At 46.2% G+C, this 8,079-nt stretch overlaps 2 protein-coding genes across 2 annotated transcripts in view; both read left to right on the top strand.

Annotated features, from left to right (window-relative positions):
• Positions 1-8,079, top strand: part of LOC119390358 (translocation protein SEC62) — a gene marked incomplete at its 5' end in the record, with an annotated part of 434,026 nt that overhangs the window by 304,837 nt on the left and 121,110 nt on the right.
• LOC119390356 (kazrin-like) overlaps positions 1-8,079 on the top strand; it is a 274,391-nt gene that overhangs the window by 191,343 nt on the left and 74,969 nt on the right.

The following is an 8,079-nucleotide window of genomic DNA, read 5'->3' as shown; positions in this document are numbered from 1 at the left end:
CACTTATGAGCAACAAGGGGTCGTAGCCCACCCATAGTGCGAAAGGGGGTACAGAGTTTGCTACAGTATTACTCGAGGGAACTACGCAAGGCTGCAACACTTCAGCTATGTGTAGGCCAATGGAATGCACGCTATAGTGTGCGAACTTATGAAGTTTGTTTGTGCGGCTTAGAACCTACTCGTAGGCGCTTCTGATCACGCTTGATATTTCGATTTTTTTTTTCAGAACCAATAGAGATATGAGAGAGAGAGATAACAACTTTTAATGATATTCCTAGAGGAGTCTTGTTTATCACCTGGCTTGCTATTCCATGTGTCGGGTAATTGCTATATGCATACAATTATCACAAACACGCACAAATAATACGTACGGTCACAAACACGCATATATACACATTCGTAATGTTTCGTTAAGACGAGTAGTCATCAGACACATCAACAGCGATTTTGTGTTGCGCGTCGCACAAACGCTGCTTTGCCACGGGTTGAGAAAGTGTCACAGCTACAAGCTCAAGCCGCGTTGCAAATGAAGGGCTGTCTTCAGAATAATAGTTTACTTTCATAAAATTAATAGTTCTCTAAGCGTGGCAATGGAATGAGTCTCTCCTAATATGCATGTAGGCTACATCGGAAGACTCCCACGTTCAGCGGAAAGCGGACGAGCAGACAGATAGGAAATGACATTAACTTGTGTTTTTATAGTCAGCCAGATAGCCGAATTACGTAACCAATGTAGCATGCCTACGTAACGCGTTACGGAATCGTGGATGTTCATCTCACTACACCAGCATCAAGCGGGTATTTTTCTACTCTGCCATACCATTATCGTCTTATCTTTCATGACCGACGTTTGAACTTATGCCCAGACTTTTACGTGCGCTAAGTAACCCAATCCAAAGTATTCCAGTATCCGAAGGTCGCGGGATCGAATCCCGGCCGCGGCGGCCGCATTTTCATGGAGGCAAATGCTAGTGGCCCGTTTGCTTAGATTTAGGAGCACGTTAAAGAATCCCACGCGTTAGAAATTTCCTGAACGCTCCACTACGGCGTGTCTCTTAATCATATCGTGATTTTGGGACGTAAAACTCCAACAATTCTTATTTATTATGAAAGATTTCAGAGTATTGTCACTCACAACTTGTACGTTACACGAGGCGTGTAATATATGCTATAATAATCATCAAAGATACTACCACCAGGATAAAACTTCGAGTGTAGAAAGCGGATTATCCAAGACAGTTCTTCTTTTTTTTTTTCGCGTAAGGCAGCGTCTTTGTCTTTCTTTTCCGCCCACGGGCGCTAATGAAATGCCCGTTCACACGCTTCACCGGCGGCGCGCGCGCGGTTCTGCAACTCTGACACACGAGATTCGTTCTTCGCCGATACGGGCGTCAGCGTTCGTTTCTCTGACGACTTCGACGGTGAAGATGCAAACAAGGAGGAGCGTAGAAGAAGTATCGCTGTACGGCTTCCTTTCGTCCGCCCTTCTTCCTGCTCGAGAACCGTTACGACGATGACTTTTTCTTCGATTGCGAAAGCCTCCCAACATTGCTTTGTCCTCACCGCCTCGGTGTTGCGTAAGCCTGAGCGTGGGAGTTCGCGGCGAGACCCTCGCTGCGTGCGGACATCTCATTGTCTCTGTTCACGCGTGACCTACCGTCCCACATGCACCCCCTCCCTCCTCTCTCTTTCTCAATCACAGTGTTGTCTACGTCCTCTTTCTGTTTCCTCCTCTCCTTCTCAGCCTCCCGCCGAGTTTATTTGCATTTCTTTTCCTTCTTTCTCTCTCTCCACATTGCTTTCTTTCTTCTTCGATCTCTCACTCTCTGCTTTGATCTCATCATCTCTTCCTCAACATCCGTGAATCGTCCCCCTTCCCCTCTCTCGTTCTCAACCTAACGCTCAACTTACTTGTCATTCTCTCCCTCTCGTTCGTTTTCATCTCACTTTCTTCCTTTTTCCAGTCTCTCATCCTCATTCTTAGTCGCCCCCTCCGTATTTGTCTCTTTATCTCACAAAGAACTGCCTTTTCTCACGTACCTTACGCTCAACGCGGAGCGCGCGAATAGGACACCGCCCATCCAAAAAAAAAAAAAAAAGCCTGGTCCGACCTCGCCTCCTCTCGCTGTCTATCTCTCCCTCTCCCGTTTAATCACTCAGTGTATCGACAACTAAAGACAGGCCCCTCCCCTCATCCTCGAGGACGTCATTCGCTCCTTTTGTGTCAACCGCTCGAGGAGAACGCAAAGACCCCGGCGGTGGTGTGACGACGGAAACGGAATTTCTCTCGTCCCATCCTCACCTTCCCATATCCGCGGCGCCTTTGCCCACGCTTCGCTGAGTACACGCCGACTTCTTACCGTCCCTTCGTCTTCCTCTTCCGTTTCCCGAAACGCCTCCGCGCGGATAGAAGACTCACACTTGGCAGCCTACGCACCTCTCCATCTTCTTCTTCTTCTTCTTCTACGCGTAGTTGATTGGGTTTTTCGGTGCTTGATTCGGACGACGGAGGCTGCTTTGATCTGCTGCGAGACTCGCTCGCGCGTCCCCTGCGAACGTGATTGGAAGCTGAAAGCGTAGCACATAGAAAAGAGCCCGTTGGTGCTCTGTAGCGCTGCTACTGCTGCTGCTTTGCCGTCTTTGAAAACGGTTTTATCGCAGCTGCCGCCGCCTCGACTGATCCCGCACTCTTGTTCACCTCGTTTCTGTCGAGGACTGAAAGAATGAATGAATCAGAGGAAAGAAGGGATGACAAAGCAAAAAAAGGAAGGCGGCAACAGCCGCTCCCTTGGGAGCACCCAGCGTGTACTCTCTCCCGAGACCCACTCAAGCGGGATTAGGGAAGGAACAAATTGGCGCTGAATGATGTATGTCACGTTTTAAACAGCGCCCGCGGAGAGGATAACAAGGAGGCTATAGTCGTTAGAGAGGAGTTTGTACGAGTGAGGAAGGAAAAGGAACGCTGTTGCCCGGTTCAGCTTTAGAACTACGACTAAAACAAAGAAGGTTGGTAATGCTGCGCGCGCAGAGGATGCTGGCGGTGGGAAGGAGAGCCAGAAGAGACAAAGACCCTAATCGCTTGGGCGCAGTGGGACAATAGTACTGAGTGAAACTGGATCGCAGCTCGTCGAACAATGCATGCTGTAGTGCTTTTTTTACTGGTCAGTAATTCACAACTCGGTTCTTCCCTTGTGTGTGTGCGTGCGTGCGGGTGCGTGTGTATGTGTTTGCTGTTGTTGTTTTTGGCCTTCTGTCCGTTCCTTCGCATTGGTATGATTGGTGTCAGTCAACTGTTTTGTAATAATCGAAGGGAGGGTTGGAACATAGGGCTCAAAACCAGTTGGACAATTTTCAGGTCATTTTAAAGTGAGTTTTTTATTTGACGTCACCCTCGATCTGGGCTGTGAAGCTTCTTCTTTTGAGCTGTGTAGCTCAAAATGTTTTGGCAAGCTATTGCACTATAATCGACAACCCGGACCTCCGTCAAGATACGGGCTTAGACCCCATTTGCTGGTTGAAATTAGTTAAGGTACGTAGAACAAAATCACGTGCTTTGTTACGGCGCCAAAGTTCAGTGCCGTCAATATCGCCATCGCTTTCATTGCTCCTTCGAAATTATCTTAATGATGTTATGCAGCCCTGAAAACATTATCTCCCGTGCGCACCTTGTCTCTCTTTTTTTTTTTTGAAAAAAAACTATGAGCGCACGGAAAAGACGGACGACAAAAAGACATGCACACACGTAGGCGCTACTTCCAACAAAATTTATCCTTGTGATCCACTGCTACTTACAGTACACAATCAGCCCATATCGATGCGCCATCCCAAACCCTCCCAGATGACACTTTTAATGTGACGTTGTCATACCCAGATAGTCAAACTCTATTTTTGTTAGTGCAATTGACGGCATGCTTACGCACTTTTTGCCCATCTTTTCAATCTCCTCTGCCTCTGCCTCTGCCTCTCTTGGGCGAAAAAGATAGGCGAAAATGCGTAAGCATGCCGTCAGTTGCACTAACAAAAAAAGAGTTTGACTATCTGGGTATGACAACGTCAAATTAAAAGTGTCATCTGGGAGGGTTTGGGAGTTTGGCCCATCAATATGGGCTGATTGTGTGCTATAAGTAGCAGTGGATCACGAGAATAAATTTTGTTGGAAGTAGCGCCTACGTGTGTGCATATGTGTGTCTTTTTGTCGTCCGTGTTTTCCGTGCGCTCATAGTTTGTTCAAGATGGAATACCAACGTGCCCAAACCGCCGCATCACCTTCTCTTTCTTCGTGCCCATATCATGCCGCAGCCGCAATACAGATGTCATTGCTGTTGAGCAATGTCGTTGAGCATGTCGAGTCGGACAGCACAGAACGTGTTGATGCCTTTTACAAACTGAAATTAAAATGTTTGCGAAGATTTTTCCGCGGCAGTGTTTCCTGTGTGTTTAACGAAAGGTGCGACGTTTGATCATACTGCCTCACCCACCCACCATCCTCCTCCCAGAAAAAACGAGAGAGGAAGAAAGTCGGGAAGATCCAGCACGCTGTGGCAATTGATGGACGGACGGACGGAACAGATGGATGGCTGCGCTCAAAGTGCCTTAGATTCCCTAAGAGATGCTTCGCGTGAAAAAAATATTAATAAGTGATTGGCTCTTGTAACATCGGAGGAGCAACTTGCTTCTTTAGTGTTTCCATAAACGCGCATGAAATTGAACTGATTGTACAATCGCTGTTATCTGCACCAGTCATTGAAAGTAGAAAGCATAAGAAACGAAACATGTTGCGCGCGGGAATGCAATAGCTTAAGGAGTATTTTATCGTTAAAAGGAAGAAGAAAGAAAGCAGGAGAGGTGACTACTGGTCGCCGCTTCATTTGAAAGGAGATGCCAATAAAGATAATAGACATCACCTACCAGCGTCGTAGAAACTGCGTAAACGCGGTAGCCACGTTCACTGAATTGCGCATGCGCCCGATACGTATCTTCATTTTTCTGTAAGCACCGCTGCTTCGTAAAAGCCTCGGGCCGATAGCATGCAGAACGAAGAAACAATAAACACTTCAATACATTCACAGAGTTCAAGGTAAACGCAGGGTCCCCCGTAACAGCGCGACCTCTTCTATATACAGCGGGCCCGCGCACCCTTGCGGTACCAATTTCGGGAGCGCTAAGTTCATTACTATGTTATCTGCGCACTCCATACACAACGCGAGCGGCGGTGGTGGTTCCCCTCTTGTGTGCACGGAGAGGGCGGCTTCTGTAAGTTGCTCGGTAGGGTTCGGGGTATCGGCGTTTTATTGCCGTATCGCTGGGGCGGCGAGCTGGCTCTTCTCCACAGGGAAGGGAAGCCCTTCGCGGTTTGGTGCGTGGCTTTGGTCCGCGCGCTGCCCGAAGGACCGATGGCCGTCCATGGACACTATACTGAGTGCTGCGGTGGACTGAAGGGGGAGGACGCTAGCGCGCGCGGTGGATCGTAAAAGGCGCGTAAAAACGCGGCGAAAATAGGTCAATCGTGCGTGTCGCGCGGGCTGATTGCGCGTCGCTTCGGCGGCAGTCATCGCGGGAATTTACGGTCGGTGGGCTTCTCTGCGCGCACGCTCGGGGACTGCACTAAACTGCAGCTTCCCGAAGCTCCGATCATTCAATATTTTTTTTATTTCGATAAGACGTCATTTCTCTATTCTTTTAAAATCAGAAAACTCTTTAAGGGAAATTGAGGCAAGACAAGAAGAATGCAATTTTCTCGGCGGTAGGCGTGCCGCGTTTTATTTATTTATGTAGTTATTTATTTACTTACTCAGGCGAAAGCCTTATGTGCCTCATCGAACGGGAAATGTGACCGTCTGCGTAATCGTCAACACTAATGGTACCAATGGTCATCGCCATCATTGTAATCTTGATTGTTCCTATGAAGAACACATTGTTCCTCTGGGAGATCTTAATCATCGTCATCATTATCAACGTCATCGAAGATCATGATTATTTTATCATCGTCTTGATTGTTCTGCTGATCATCTGATTGTCCCTTTGGGAGGACTCGAAGGCGAAAGCCATCCGCTGCGTTTGATGATGACGACGACCGCATCGGATGGCTTTCGTATTCGAGTCGTCTTAGGCGAATGCATAATTGATTCTGAGTTGTGATTTATTTATTTATTTATTTATTTATTTATTTATTTATTTATTTATTTATTTATACGAACCTAACTTGTTCACACGGGAAGTAATTATTAAGTTTGTGGATGGAAAACACACATACGCACGTGTGCTTCCGTGCGTGTATGAGAGAGATTAACGTAGTTTAGATATTTAACAATGATTCGATGCAAACAAGGTCGTCAGAGAACGCTTTTAGATATAGCATTACTCACGGCGATGTTCGATATTTGGAGAAATTTTTTTAAAAAAGCAGGGCCGTTTAGGAGGCTGCGAAAATAGGCAACGAGCGGCAATTCGTAATGTACTGCGGATCAACCTCCTTTGGTAACGTCGTCATTAGGACACCACATATTGTCTCCATTTTAAAGCGCTGCTCTTAGGCGTTCAGTCCTGCATTGAGCGGCGTCGTCGTCGTAACCGATAGAATGAACGAGGATGAAAGAGAGTGAACGCGGAGTCTGTCGATATCACGAGCCACTGGCCTCTAACCTCGTTTTCTTCCTCCGTCACGCGCGCTGGCCCCTCGGTGAGAGCTCGTGCGCATGCAGGGCTGGCACGTGCACTGCGGCTGGCTTCGCTTGTCTTAATGGGGCTGTTGGCGTTTCGCTCGGTTCGCGATGCCCGCAATGCACAGAGTGGTGTGCGTAGCACTCGAACGCTGGCAGTTTCTGTGGCAATATGTAACGATTGTTACATTGCTACAAGTGCGGATAATCAAAACTTCAAACGCAGTTGGCGTTGCCCCGATACGAAGCTGCGCTCAGAATTCGCATTAGGGAGCATCGTAATCGTCGGTGAATTTTTTTCTAAACAAACTCCTTGAGTGAAAGGGAAAGTTTGCCGCTTTCATGTAGTATACTATAGTACATAAATACCCTAAATTTTTAAACATTTTTCTAAACTCACATACTCAGGGACAGCTTATTGGTCTCCCAGCGTAGGGTACGTAGAGCTCTAAAACAGACCCTTTTTTTTATTGTGAACACATGTGTGCACAAGTGACAATATTTATGGCATGAACCATCTGTTCTGGTTTATGGTGCCTTTAAAATGTTTTTATGCTTACAGATACGCACTACGTGATATATTCGTGTTATTCATATATATGATCTGTAAAAAAGTGCGAATTGTATTTATTTATTTATTTATTTATTTATTTATTTATTTATTTATTTATTTATTTATTTATTTATTTATTTATTTATCTATTGTTCTTGACTTTGTGCAAACGTTATGTCTGCAATAAAACTTCGTTTTATGGGTGCCCTAAAGATACTGTGCTGACCGTCAGTGTGCCGCAGAGTTCGTAGGGCCTATTGTTGCAATAAACGTTTTCTAAACACACTCTAAATCGTGTCCGTTTCGTCTGAATACACACGACTCCAGTGGCAGAGACTGCTACAGAAATACACATAGCGTTAAGCGTTGTTTATTGTGATACACAAACCTTACGCTATGTTTATCACAGTGTGTACATGTTACGTTGTGTGTATGTGATGCACAATTTGTGCTAATTCAGCGTTGTGGCATGCCTCGATTATCAGCCAAGGCGACGTTTCATATGCTGCACAGGAGCATTCTTCTAGCGTGCTGCGTCGCGGTAACGCACACACGTATGGTTAGAACACAGTGCGAAGGACTCGTATGCAGCAATAAGCTATGTTAGCCCTTGCAAAGCTTCGCCTGTGGAGGAACTTGCCACATTTTAATGCATTCGCGCTAACGAAAAAAAAAATACGTGCGTGCGAAGCTTACGGTAATCATTCAGATATGACCAGAAATATTGGCTATTTCTGGCCGTCAAGGTAATCTTTTTTTTTTTTACGTTTGATATCATGGCTTTAGGCATAGTAAAAGACGCTGTCAAATATACACGAACAAATCTGATTCCTACAGAAAGTCTAGCAGCAAACGATGAAATGGTCC

The sequence above is a fragment of the Rhipicephalus sanguineus genome, chromosome 4, assembly GCF_013339695.2.
Source record: "Rhipicephalus sanguineus isolate Rsan-2018 chromosome 4, BIME_Rsan_1.4, whole genome shotgun sequence".
In the NCBI taxonomy this organism is placed as follows: Eukaryota; Metazoa; Arthropoda; class Arachnida; order Ixodida; family Ixodidae; genus Rhipicephalus; species Rhipicephalus sanguineus.
The sequence above is the reverse complement of the archived record's forward strand: the minus strand, read 5'-3'. Positions and strand labels throughout refer to the sequence as shown.